Genomic DNA, 14,577 nt, shown 5'->3' on the forward strand with positions numbered 1-14,577 from the left:
TAAGAACTAACTTCTCTAAAGTTATTCCTGGAGGAGAATTAGAAGATGAGAAGATACTCAGAAAAATCACTGGGCTTGAAATACCATTGCAGCAGTCAAGGGAATTCACCCAGAAAAAAAAAGCATTTCATCCCTTGTCTGTCCAAGGAGAGTGTCACAGTGTGGGTCTTCAAGTCCCCAGCTCTCCCACTTTGGAGAAACAGATCATCAACAGCAAGGAAAAAAGAAGGGAGACAGAGAGGAGAAAGAAAACAAATGCCAAGGAGAAAGAAAAATAACTTAGTTTTGTTAGTAAGCAACTGAGCTTCCCATGTTCCCCCTTTCAGCATCAATGAACAGATGAGCATCTGCGGATTTTCTCCTGCATGGAGACAGGGCCAGGAGAGTAGTCTTTTGTAACAGGTTTATGAGCCAGTTTTTGAGATCAGGTTGGGTTTTATGTGTATCAGGTTGGACCCGTACCCTATAACTTACTTTGGACTATAGAGTAATCTTCAATTTCTGATTTTCTTGCCTCCATAACCTGAGTGCTGAGACTATACAACTGAAGGCTCCTTTATTTTAAATTCCCTTTCCAATCCTAGTGTCTCTCCAGTCAGCAAAGACGGGGTTCACCAATACCACTGCTGCAATTAAAAAAAATCAATATAAAGGAGAAGCTCGGCCTGAGCCAAGGAGATGAACTCTACTCAATGTTCTTGCAGCAGGACACTAGAGGTGACTCAGTGGAAAACACCAGACATCCCCTAGGATGGTTCCCTCTTTCTATCACTGGCCTGGACAAATTCAAGGCACAGAGAAACAGCTGTCCTAACTCCAAGAGAAAAGGCCACAAGGTTGTTGGTCTGTGATGAACCATTCACACTCCACAGATCACCCTGGTAGGTTATGATTGAACAATCCTCCCGAATGACGGTTGCCCATTTCCTTCTATGTGACATAATCTACCTAGATTAAGAGCAGTACCTTCCCCCAGCATGGGAAGAATGTAAGGATGATAACACAGACTGCTACTGTTCTTCTGTGAGTAAGAAGAACCCTTGCTTTACAAAAATCTGTGAGCTAGCAAAACACACAGGTCAGTGGGTGCCCCACCCCCATTCCCATTTATTGCTACTCGTTTCATTCCTTAGTAGCTCAGCACAAATATAATTGCTGCTTAACAGACTGACTGGGTCCTGAATATTTAAAAATTCCCAAAATGTCTCTGCCAGGAGCCAGAAAAAATAAAAATGGAAAGAAGCAGAGAGCGGGTGGAGACTGGAAAACCAGTCTACAGTCAACAAACGCTGGCTGTGAAAGTCATGCAGTGAGGAGCGCTGGGGCCAGCTCAGCAGCTGACCAGTTTCTCATCTCACTGCTAGCTGTCTCTCACTCCGAGTTTTGTACGGCTCAGATATGAAGACGTTATAACATGGACAGTCCTGGGAACTTTCTCCTTCCGGTGCACAGTGCAGAGAAACCCACTCCAACCACATTTGTTGTCCAAGTTCCAGAGAGGACAATGGGGATTCCTGATCTAACTGGTTTTGATTATTTGCTTTATTTCTCGAAAGCAACTTGTCTCCCTATCCAATGCTAAGGAAAAAGGACAATTGAACTCCTCACCCACACCAACCCAACTACATAAAATCATATCAAGGAGAAGTTATGATACGTTTAAAAAACTCTTTGTCTCCTGGTGCCCTGTTTACCTTGCATGCTTTTTTAAAAATTTTACTTTTTAAGTCTCCCCGTGCAACTGTCCAATTTTTAATAATAATAGCAAACAGAAAGAGGCTTGGAGTGTAGGATAGAAGCCATCAATGACCTGCACATTTTAGGAGCGCTAATTATTTCTACTTCTCGATCTCCGCTCTGTCTCTTCTCTCCCTCCCATCTCCTCCCTTTCTTTCTGATGAGATTCAGTCTCCACAGCAGACTGAACTCCCTCCTCCACTTCCCATCCCCGCCCCCACTCAAGCACTGGGTAACCCGGAGTTGGACTCCTGCAGCAGCCAGAGAACCCGTGTGCTCTCTGAGATGCCGGCCTCTGGGTCCTCCATTCCTGGATGGCAGTTCTCCCTTTCCATGCCCTGAATCAAGCAGCTTTGCCTGCAGTATGTCTGGCCTGTTTTGTCTTTCTACATTTTTTTAAAAAACTCGGCCCGGGCGCAATCAAATCCTGGCAACAAAGCCCAGAGCTCAAAGCCACAGAGGTGGACTGGCGGCCAGCTCCCGCCCCTCCTCCCACCGCCCAAACTCGCTTTTGAAAAGACAAGCGTCGGGCCAGAAAATTAATGTGTGGATGAAAAGGAGGATAAAAGACTGGGACGCGAGTGTCCACGAGTGCTGTGGGCTTTGCAGGTTTTTTTTAAATATATACATAGACCTTTTAAACACGAAGGCCTAAAAGCTAGGAAACCACTTCAGAGAGCCGTTCGGGAGCCGACCCCGGTGGGCGCACGGGTCCCGCCCCGCTCCCTCCCCCCTCTGGCTGAGCGGGAGAGAGCGGGTGCTTGGCGCGATTTGTCTGACACTTGTAAATGGAAGTGGAATCCAACTTGGAAGTAAACGCGCCAGAGTCTGGGGGCGGGGAAGAAGGGAAGGCAGAGAAAGGGTTCTTCCATCCTCAGCCTAGTCCAGTGTCCCTCCCTCCAGCCGCTGTGCCGAGGATAACGGAATACCACCACCGGCATTCAGGTCCGGAGCGCAAGCGGCGGCGACGTGGGTCTCCTTGAGGGAGGCTGGAGCCACTGGCTGCCCTAGGACGCGCATGCCAGTGCTTCTTGCTTCTGGGAGACTCCCAGCCACCTCCGCACCTTCTCTGTCTCTGTAGCCTATTCCTACCTTCACGTTCATTTATGGATACCCTCATTTCCGAGCTTGCTCGTTATTGTACCTCAAGGTGGGTGCTATCGCCAGCACGTACATCTAGGAGCGCCCCCTTTCCTCTGGTAGCAAGAGCCAAGAGATGTGCCTTCAGCGCTCCGTGCAACACCCGGCCCTCTGCATCCCACCCTCTCTCCGAGCGCACCACAGCTCCCAAGAACTGGGCAGAGGAAAACAACATAAGTTGCTTTCCGCAAAGTCTAATCTTGGCCAGTGTTTAAACATTTCCGAAAATACACGCGACAAGAGTCGGCTAGTGGGAGAAACAGTGACCGCGTTATACTGCCAAAAAGACCCGGGCTCGCCACCTCTCTCCAGCCTGCCCTGATGCATTTTAGCTCAGCGACCCCAGCTGGTCAAGTCCTCTCGCTCACCAAGCGCCACGCGAAATCTGTCCACTCCCCCTCTGTCACCTCCAGCCAGCTCCCTAAGATCCCCAACTGCACTCCGGCAAGCCAATGGTTCCTTTTGCACACCTTCGGGAAAGGACTCGCGGCGCGCCACACTGAGCCTTCAACGTGCCCACAAGGAGCAGCAAGGGCTGTTCAGCATCCCTGGGATGACCAGACTAGCGCTATTCTCTTTTCAAATAGCACAGCCAGTCCTGACGCCCGCCAAAAATCATGCGTTCTCCCAAACCATTCGTGTTCATCTTCCCGTCAAAACAACAGGGATCCGCTCCTGGCATCTCGGCCAAACTGTCGCACCGGTTCAAAGTCGGGTGTCATTTAGAACCTTTCACAACCCGACAAGACTCAGACGTATACAGAGGACCAGCGAACAGTCCAGGCTACCCTTTCTGCTCCGTGGAAGTGGAGGCTGGGCTCTTTGCTCCGCGCATAGCCTCCTTTAGCATGCACCCAACTTGCGCCTCTGGGTCCTGCAAGTGCATCCATTGGCTTCAGCGCCTCTTCCCATTGAGTGCTGCAAGCGCCAGCAACCCAGCCTGATCTCATCCACCTGCAGCCAGCGGCCAAAGCTCAGTGAGGACTCAGAGCTCCGTGCAGAGACCTGCGAGCCCTCCCTCCTCTTATTCCTAGCCCTAAACTTAACCAACTCCGGTGCCATTTCCTGGCTCCTGCCGCAGGGCTAAGTCTCCCTGGGTTCCAGCTGGTAGCTGTAATGACCACAGCTCCAGGCAGCGACCAAGCAGGAACTTTACAAGGTGAAAAGTTTCCCCCCACTCTCTCTCTCTCTCTGAGAGCTTTAGCTTTCCGGACCACCCATCACAGCCTCTCTGTAACCAGGTAGCTGAGGCTGTTCTGAGAAAGGTGCACCCCAGCCGGTGCACCATGCACCCGAACAAGCATGCTAAAAATCCCCACGCACCCTTGCCTCGGTCAGCGATCCTCCCCTGCACCCGGCGTGTCCTCGGTGGTCTTCCTTTCAAGCCTAGGGCGAGCTGGCCACCCCGCCGCCTCCGCCGCAGTGCTCGCCGCGTGCTCCCGGCTGAGGCTGGGGCGGCGAGCGGAGGCGCTTGGCGCTCAGGACGCCGCCACTGCTGCGGGTTGGCGGCGGAGGAGGGGAGTCTGAGGAGGATGGAGGCGGGAGGGGTGGGGAACCCGGGAGCGAGGTCCCAACGCGCAGCCCTGATCACAGCGCAGCCTGCCGGGAGGAGCGATTTCTCGCGTCTGCTCTAGGCAGCTTGCACCGCTACTGCCGACTGTGGAGCGGCACCGGGTTCTCCATCGCCGCCGCAGCAGCCGCACTGCCAACCCCCTAGCTTCGCTGTCTCCTCCCTCCCGCAGAGCCCGGTCCTCCGAGGGGTGGGGGTGGGGGGATGACCAGAGATCTCCGAGCGCCACCCGAAGACAAGGGGAGCAGGAGGGGGGCAGGGAGACCCGGCGGCCAGCAGGAGGACGCTCTGGGCGCCTCGCCTGGAAGCTGGACTAATTTTAGAGCAGAGGCATCCTCCAACCATAGCTTGGCTGGAAGAACGCACCAAAGCCAGCCTGACGTTTTCAGAGAGCACGCACACACCACACTCAAGCTGCCCTGCGCTTCAGCCCTCTGCCTAGAGTGCACTAGACTTCTCCGGACCAGATGAGGAAACCGAGGCACGATGAGGCCAACATGGTTTTACCCAAGCTCCTCTGGGTACTTTGAAGCGCAGTGGGGCATAACTATTAAACATTGTGCCTCCTGCTGCCCACACGGGACTTGCATTTTTTTTCCCCACACATTTTCCGATTACCGGGATCACCTTTGTGTGGGAGAGAATCAGACTAAAAAGTAACATGACTCATCACCCCCACCCATTCTGCAACACCGTGGGGTGTGAAGACATTCAGAGCAGGAGTGAGTGAACAGTCTCCAGGGAGTCAGGCAGCACCAGCTGGTGGACTCTCTAGTTCCTTTAACTTCTGGATCATCCTCACAAGTCTGAGGACTCAGGTCCCTCCGCCCCCCTCCAATTGCTCCAGTAGAGCTACACTTCAGCCTATCTTCCGGTTCTGTGAGCTCTGAAACATCCCTAACAACCTCCTGCCCGGGTAAACTCGCGCCAGCGCCACGCCTTCACCCCACCCCCACCCCAGTACAGCAAATCACTTCTGTCTAAAGCAGGCTTTCATCCCAGGGGGTGGTTTCTAGGGTGCTCTCTCCCAGGCAGCTCCCTTGGAACTCTGGGACTGAGCACTAACTCCAAGAGAGATGCACCTGCAAACATGCTTTATAGAGAAAATCGGTTTTTCCCCCCTGAATTTCCCTTTGGGGCGCACGGTCTGTCGCTGCTAAAAGTCTTTGTGCTTGGTCACCTTTGAAGAGCTCCTAGAATTACCTTTCTGGTCTTCCTCTCCCAAGCCTGGGTCCTTAAGGCTCTAAAAAGCCCTCCACTCTCAGTAGGTGGGAGGTTCCCCTTGAAAGCCTTCTGCAGCCTTCTGCACTGCCTTGACTGCCCCATAAAGCACTGCATGCTCTGCTCGCTTGCCTTGAGCGGTTAATGGAAATACTAAGGAATACTGACAGCTAGCCATACATCAACTAATTCCAGGCCAGAAGCATGATGCTATCCAGGGCTTCACCGTCTCAAAGGCCAGAAGAAAAGTTACCTGCTCTCCAATTATGTCTTTTGCATAATTTTATTCTGATTTTATTTTTTTTATCCAGGCAATTTCTTGGGCATTAAAAGTTTATTGCGGAATAAATATGCTCCCGGTATGGTGTATTCCTTGTGACTGACCCAAGGCTGCTAGTATTACATCAAAGATTTTAATGAATCAAGCATTTCCCATTCTAGTGCTTCTGTGGAAGGACTAGGAGAGTTATAGCCTGGAGCCAGCCACTTTCGGTCGAGTCAGCTGGTGGCTGGATAGCTCCTGGGATGCACAGGGAGCTGGTGTTGGCAGCGGGATAGGCCATCTTCCACCTCCTTCCTGGGAAGCTGGCCAGGTAACAGAAGAAGCACGGATGCTAAGGGAGTCCAGCCCCTCCAAAGACTTTCTTATGCCTCGGAGGCACTTTACCCATAAGTGCGGAAATCTGTCTAACTCTCTGCCTCCTGCCTTCAGGCAGAGCGTAGGTAGTAAAGTAAACGGTTTCTACTCCCCGGGCAGAAATGGGTTGTGGCAACTTGGGGGAAAATGACTGTCTGCAAGGGGGTGAAATGGTTCATTCAGTGGGACACCCTCGTTGATATCAGAAAAACAACTATTTTTTTATAACATAATCTACTATGGACCTGTGATATTGGGGTCCCATCATTGATAAAATTATGAACTTAATGAAGGAACCAAAGAGATGTATAATACTTAAATTTCCATTCACAGCACCCTGTATAAATCCTAGTGTAGGGAATAAATATATTAAATAGTCAAATAATAAACAAGGGAACGCATGAGAGGTCTCTGTTAGACTTGACAACACAGGAAAGAGCCCGAGATCGACAAACCAAAAGTCTATAATCATGTCATACTTCAGAAGTCTCACTCCACATCCTCTGGGCCTTATCTCTCCCTCCAGACCACTGACCAAACAGCGTTCTCATCTGGATTCCTGCAAGCCGTAGTAATAGTGCTGTAGCCTGGACCACTCTTACAGCTCACTCTCCACCCAGAGTCTCCTGAAATGCCCATATAAATGCAAACCTAGACAAGTAGGAGATTAGGCACTGAGAGATCCTCTGTGAAGAAGACTTGAGAGTGTTTGGCAATATGCATGACTCTCTGCTACAGATGAGGGAGGCACATAGTGTTCCACATGGCTTCTGGGGTGCTCCTGCTGTAGGAGGCAGTCATCAGCTTGGCTGTACAAACTTCTTTTCTCTGGTCCTGGCTCTTTGACCTTCTTGTGCCTCTGAGATCACACACTCCAGAATTTTTGCCACCAAAAAAGCTTTAAGATTTATGTAGGCTTAGACTTTTTTCAAAACCTACTTTATTCAGGGTTCTTAAATGTATCATCTTCCCCTTTAACCCGCTGACCAGAGGTAGGGGGAAAGGTTAATATGACAAGGGTTTTGTAACCTGTTTAGAAGTAGCAGTTCCTTGAGGAGATTCCACTCGTTGCTGTCAAGATACCAGCAAACGCCAAACACCAAACCCAAATCAGTAGTGGTGTCAGAATCAGCATAGACAGACAGACAGACAGACAGACAGACAGACAGACAGACAGACAGGTAGATAAAGGCATAAGTCAGCAGAAGCAGGCAGAAGAAGCCAGAATACCATGAGAAGTTTTTTGTAACTTTCTCTCTACAAAGTGAAGACCAGCAAACACCAGCGAGAACCAGCAAAGACCAGAGAAGTTCAGCAAAGCACTTCACAGCACAGCCATGCAAGAGTATCCTGTCAGTGTATGTGGGATTCTGTTTATACTCTTTCTAAACATCACACGTCCTCTCAAGTGTCTGTTTTCAGCAAAATATTACATGCTCTCTTCCAAGACAATTTCTAGAAAAGCATCATGTAATACAACTGAGTTATTAAGAAACCAGAAATTTCCACTTCAGATTTATTTTTTTTACATGTACCTCTAGACATTTGGATATATGCCACAGGGCATCAAATCCTTTGGAGGTGGAGGCAGTTGTAAGCTACTGACTTGACAGGGGAGCTGTGAACTGAGCTAGGTTCTCTGGAAGCAAGTGATCTGAAACACTGAGCCACCTCTAATCCTTTCCATGTCTTGAGCCTCCTCAGTGAGTCTTGTCACACACTCTGCTTTCTAGCAATTTTGAGCTAATATGTAGACTACCATTCCCAATCATCACTTATTCTGTGCAACTGACAAATTATGATTCAACGTATCATTTGAAGACAATGTATGAATATATACTCATAATTCATATATATGTATATATAATTGATTATACACAGGAACACATATACCCCCAACTTCCTGTGTACTTGCAAGGCTTCTTTCAGTGATCAGTTCTCTCTCACGTGTTCTACCCAGATCTGTTCATCATCTCATCGAGTTTGTCTCTATGTTTATGAAGATTTGTTCATTGTGTCATCTGAGGTGATGCCTCTTGTATTGTTAACTCTGCAAACACTGACTTATGGTTTTATTTAAAAGATATTTTGATAACTGGATGGGCTATTTAGGAAGGTGGAAGAATGTCCTTCCCTTGAAGAACTAAATCAAGCACAGATGACTTTAACATTATTTTGGGGATCAGTTATGGATTGAATGTGAAGCATCCCCGACAGGCTCAGTCCCTTGCTTCTAGTATGGGTTTGGGGGTATGGTAGAACCTTTAGTGGTCGAAGATTCATTGAAGGATGTGGGCCATTGCAGCTTTATGGAAATGCAGCAGGTGGTAATTCTAAAACACTGACTTCTTTTAGATTCCCCAGCCATCCTTGTATTGCTTGTTATAGGTATGTCTTATAGCAGCAAATATGTGGCTACACCACACCCTTTTATTGCACATGCCGTTTAACTATCCTTTTACAATTTTTTAGCTGTTTCACACATGTACGTAACTCATTGTGAGAATATTCACCACACCATCCTTTCTTATCTCCCTCTCAATACTCGAGGCTCATCTATTGTTACCAATTAATCCTCTCCTACTTTCACACTATACGTGTGTGTGTGTGTGTGTGTGTGTGTGTGTGTGTGTGTGCGCGCGCGCGCGCGTGTGTGTTTATACAGATCCCTTTCAGGTAATCACAACTGCTATGTGTTCATAATTACACTGAGCACATCATATGTAGAAGGCAGTACCTCTCAGTGATCCTTTTCATCCTGTAGCTCCTCTAATCTATCTGTCCTGCTTCTCTGTAACATCTGCTCTCCTTTGGGGAGAGGGTGATGCCCATGCTGATTTTTAGAGCTGAGAATTCAGCAGTCACTTAGCTATCCTAAAGTTGATGCAATCTAGTCCTTATTTTCAAAGAGCACCCAAGCCATAGTTGGATCGCCTCTAGTGAATTTCTTACTGAATTTATCCTTGATTATTTTTGGATCCATCTTGGACTATAACTCTCCTTTTACTTCGTCTAATAGAGTAATACACGCAGTAGGAGCCATTTTGTCTCATACAACCCTGTATTTTTAGGCATCCCTCCTCCCCTTTTGTTCTCTTAAGTTTGATGACTCATCTGTTCATTCAAACATTATTTTTGAGCAGCTATGTACTTGGCTCCGCCAAACACTGGGGATATAATGAATTACTTATGCTCGTGGATCTCAGGTTGACTTAGAAATCACCATTTAGCAAAAGATGTTCTAAAGCCCCAGTGACAGGGGCTATCGGTTGAATGACTTGGATGGTTGAGTCACCATAACTACCCAAGTGAAGAGGAGTGCTTCATCCCTTCCCCTATTTTACTCTTAAGTTAAATTCAACACTACCCATGACTGATGATAATAAGACATAATTAAGGGTGACTTATTCCATGCTTTGACATAATACTGTAAAGAAAAAGGTTGTCCCTTACTAGAGTATGATTGACTCCAGAATCCTAGTTCATTAACTTCACATGTTTTTATATACTTCCTTGGCCTTTCATTGAAAACTTCTTTTCATGAAACAATTATTTTTTGGTAAATTAGTGTTTTTTGCTGTTTGTCCCTATAATTCAGTACAGTGAATATGCTATCAATGGAATATGCTGTGTGAACATGTTTAGTACGGCCAGATCTGTAGTATTTTTCTACAAAGAAGCATTATGAGGTTAAGATAACACATGTGGACTTTGGCTGTGATTTGTTCCTTTGCCAAAGGAAAAATTGCAAAGCAAATTTAAAATGAGGTAAGAACATTCCTAAAATCTTAGCAGAGGAATTAAATCTATTCTCTCTCTTTATTTGCCCATCTCCCAGGCACGCTACCTCCAAAGTCCTTCACTAGTGCACTATCACCAACTATCCTAGGTGCAGATAAAAATGTGTCTGCTTGGTAAAAATGAGGAAGTAGGGGGCTGGGGATTTAGCTCAGTGGTAGAGCACTTGCCTAGCAAGCGCAAGGCCCTGGGTTCAGTCCCCAGCTCCGAAAGAAAAAAAAAAGAAAGAAAGAAAAAGAAAAGAAAAGAAAAAAATGAGGAGGTACATTATTTTCTTCCTCATTACTGTTACACAAAGTTAAACTGAAATACAGCTGAAATGGGGTTGGGGGAAGGGTCAAAAATCCAAGAAAATGAAGAGGCATTTTTAAAATATTGGTGAAAGAAATTAAAGAAAAATTAAATTGAACTGAGTGACTTTCTTTTCTTTCTTTTCTTTTTCTACTTTTTAAAAGTTTTTTCTTTTTCTTTTCTGATTCTTTTTCCTTTTTCTGGAGACTAGGTCTCACTATATAACAGCCTTGTCTGGATGTTTGCTATAAACTAGACAGGCTTCAAACCTGCAGAGATCTGCTGCCTGCCTCGACTCCCAACTGCTGGACTCAAAGGCATGTGCCACCATGTGCATCAGAACCGTCGGCTTCTATTTTGTTTTAATTGAGTCAGAAAGGTTTTGAGTATTAATACACAGATTTGCCTTAAATAAGATTTTAATGACATTTTTATTTTTAATTCATGAAAATGGACATTTGCCCCAATTTGAGGCATTCCTGGCTAAATAAATTAGAATCTACTTCATTTTACCAGCCACTAAGGTCAATGCGGTTTCTCAAAAGTGAACTGCACTAGATGTTTGCATAAGGAGACTGTCACTTGGACACATGATGGAATGCCTGTGACAATGTTGCCAAAAAGAGTCCACAACACCATCTATTTCTTTTCTGATAACCTGCACATCACTAGTAACCAAAAAAGATGGGTTTTGTTCATGACATTGCAAAAATTGCCCTTTCAAGGAGTTGATAGCAGGGTTTATATTTGTTTCCTGCCATTTTCACTTATATGCTGGGGCTTCCCACATTGATTAACAATCAAGACATCACAATAGACATGTCCACAGGCCAACGTGAGTGAGAGACAATCCCTCACTGGCACACTCTTTCTAGATGATTCTATGTTGTGTTAAGTGGCTATTTAGAACTAATTATCACAGGTCCACAGCCTGAAATTTGCATCCACTGAGACTTGTTGGTGATTTTCTAACAGTTGCTAAAATTTAAGGCCTTCTGACCAGGGTTCTGGTCCTAACAGACAGACAGGTACACACACACACACACACACACACACACACACACACACACACACACACACATGCACACCATATACATGCATAGTCACACCATACTACATGTACATATTACTCATACATGTACATGCAGCATACAGATACCACCCATGTACAGTTATCTTCCACACACTGCATCTACCACTTTTATTCCTATCATATGCATGCAGTCACACACAAATTACATACATCACACATACACATATCACACACATATACCTTTCATCCACACACACACACCACATTCATACATACACACACCACATATATCACAATACACATATAACATACATACACATCACATATGTGCATAATAATACATCACACATGCCAGACACATACAGTCATGTACTGCATGTCAATACACCACACAGATCATACTCATATTGCAAACACTGCATATATCACCCAAACACATTTTACACACACGTATGCACACACGCACACATGCATGTTAACCTCCAACCCTGATCTGAAGTTGTTAAGGGACCACTGCAGTATTTTCTTTAAACACAGCTTTAAAATCTGAAAGGAGAAAGCACTTGGCCTGACTCATTTGGTAAAATACAAGTTCTCCAGGTTGCTTCTTGATGGGGGTGCTGATTGAACTCGAGTCACCAGGTAATCTCCTCTATTAGCCAATTCAGTTTGCTTAGATAGGCACAGCTGGAGGCAAACTGTCCACAGGACCCTAAAGCACTGTAACTTCCTTCCTCCAGGCTGCAGCCTAGTAGAGACCTGCTGAGGAGGTGAAATCAAACACTTGGCCCCTTTCTTCCCACTCCAGTTTCTGTGATTTTCATGCTGCTGTGTGGCCCCTACCTGATAAAGAAAATTCTTTCTGATACAGTATCAAATGCCTCTGGAGAGCAGCAGGGTGTCTGTCTGGTGTCAGACTCCTAGAAAGGAAGTAGATCAGTTGGGCAAACCTCTGCTGTCCAGCCCCGAGGCAACCCTGGTTGTTTGTGTTTGCGTGGATGCGAGAAGGGACCTAAGTCTATGTATCTTTTGAAGAGTGTTGCTTTCTTTCTGAAACCTGGGAAGGCAGAGTGGATCTCAACGCAAATGATTACAAGCAATCTTTGCTGATATTAAAAAATAGTCAAATTACTTACAAGGACTAAGCCTTCTGGAAGATGAGCACTGCTTCAGGAGTTACATAAGATGTGTTCCATTCTTTCCAAATTGCACAGAAAATCAATAACATATCTTAGCCATTTTTCAAGTGTTACTCTCTATGAGATATTTGAACTCTGGTGCCAATAACTTTTTATTTGCCTTTAAGACGAAATTGACTCGCTTGATGGAGCCTTCTATCTTGTAGAGTTGGAAAGCTCAGGGGAAAAAAATGTCTGCAGAAATTTTTATTTCTCAGTACATATTTCTGAGCTTGTTTTGGAGTGACAGCCATGGCCTTACAAGGTATGGAAGGGACACTCATGGAAGCTGGCAGGGAGGGCAGAGTTGGGGGTAAATCTCCTGCAAATTTTCCAAGCACACTGTAGGACCTGAAGGAAGCCCCATATTTTCACTAGTCTGCAGTGTATGTAAAGTTGGTCCTTTCTGAGACTGACAGATATTTGAAGATCATGGCATAATTTATAGACAGGAAATTTTGAGATGGAAGGATGTGAGCCTCATGAAACATCCTAAGTGAGCATGCGGTTCAGTTTGAGCGTGTGTGTGTGTGTGTGTGTGTGTGTGTGTGTACACTTTAGTGTGAATTTAACCAAGTGTGTGCATGTGCAAATGGAGAGGACTCCAGAGATGGCTGTCCTGGGCCTCATATTGCTGTCCATCTTTATTTTTTGAAACATGGTCTCATAAACCTGAAGCTCTTAGATTTGACTCTGCTGCATGGCTAGACAATGAGTTTCACAGCTCTGGCTGTCTTCACTCCTCTCCTCCAAGCACTGGGCTGCAGGTGTACCCCTGTACTTGGCTTTTCACACAGGGGCTGAGGTTCTAAACTCAGGTCTTCATGTTCTCCTGACAGATACTTTATGGCCTAAGTCATCTTCACGAACCCAAGAAGTTTTAATGACTATGCATTTAGATGTCACAGTAGTTTCAAAGGCTATACTCATAATAGGGGACTAATCCTGTCAGTGAGAGCACAGCAGGAAAAGTCTGCTCTTTCTCATTTATTGGGAAATGTATTTAGTTGTGTAATGACAGTTGCACTATACTCCTAGGGGTTACTGTGTTACAGCAATGGAGGGGCCAGAGGTTGATGTCATATACATAGCGCTCGATCCAGGAGTAGTTGTATCACCCTGACTCCAGTCCACTCCAGAAAACAGGAGTCACTCGGTGTCACCCTTATTCTTACCTCCATACCTAAGTGGCTATCCATGTCAGAGCATCTGTGTCACACACAATCTGCTTTCACTGCAAGGAAAATGGTAAACATCCTTGTAAGTGAACAATCACTTGAAAATTGCTACCAGAGTACCAGTAGGATCTTGAATCTGCCTGTTCCACATGCTGAGACCTCACTCAGTCTGGTTCCTGAACAGTCTCCGGGGGACTGTTCCAAATATTTCCTCTTGAAGCAACTGGAATCCTCTGAGAAATAGGAACAGCTGCCGATAGGAGATTGCCGTGCACAAATCATTCTCCTGCCCTAAAAGGATTAGGAATGGCTCTTCTGAGAATGGACTCAGGCAGCTCTTTGCTTATTTATTGCAGTGGTAGATGTCAGTGGAGCAAGAAGGCAGTTCCCCCACCTCCCCCACAGCACTGCACACATTTTATAGGCAAATGGCACATCCTTTATGATTGGTTAATTTGGAAAGAACCACAGTGCTCTGTCTGAAGGGAGACTTCCGTCTCAGGAAGGACACCATCGTGGCTGCTCATGAACATGAAGCAAATGATTTTTGTTTATAACCTTTTCAAATTATTGCTTTTCCAAGTGTCTGTCCCCATCATGGCTGTTCTGGCATGACCTTGTTGAAGGCGCAGATAAAAATGGACTAGTAATAATCATGTATTGGTAACCACCCCTGAAACACCTACCACTGTTGAGCAAGCTTTTTGAAATGTTGGCCAGGATCTCTGAGGTCTAGCTCTTCCAGGCAGGTGGCTTTAGAAGTCACTCATCATTCTGGTTTCTGCTCTGCAGCA

The 14,577-nt window shown here is 46.1% G+C and overlaps 1 protein-coding gene across 3 annotated transcripts in view; it reads right to left on the reverse strand.

Moving 5' to 3' along the window:
- Fat3 (FAT atypical cadherin 3) overlaps positions 1-4,402 on the reverse strand; it is a 580,764-nt gene extending 576,362 nt beyond the window's left edge. The window contains 1 exon segment of one of the 3 annotated variants that reach the window (NM_001413472.1): positions 4,201-4,381. The gene's annotated coding sequence lies outside the window, so the exon portion shown is untranslated. 3 annotated transcript variants of the gene reach the window in all.
- Between the last annotated feature and the right edge of the window lie 10,175 nt (positions 4,403-14,577).

This window comes from Rattus norvegicus, chromosome 8 (assembly GCF_021556685.1).
Source record: "Rattus norvegicus strain SHRSP/BbbUtx chromosome 8, alternate assembly SHRSP_T2T, whole genome shotgun sequence".
NCBI classification, from domain to species: Eukaryota; Metazoa; Chordata; class Mammalia; order Rodentia; family Muridae; genus Rattus; species Rattus norvegicus.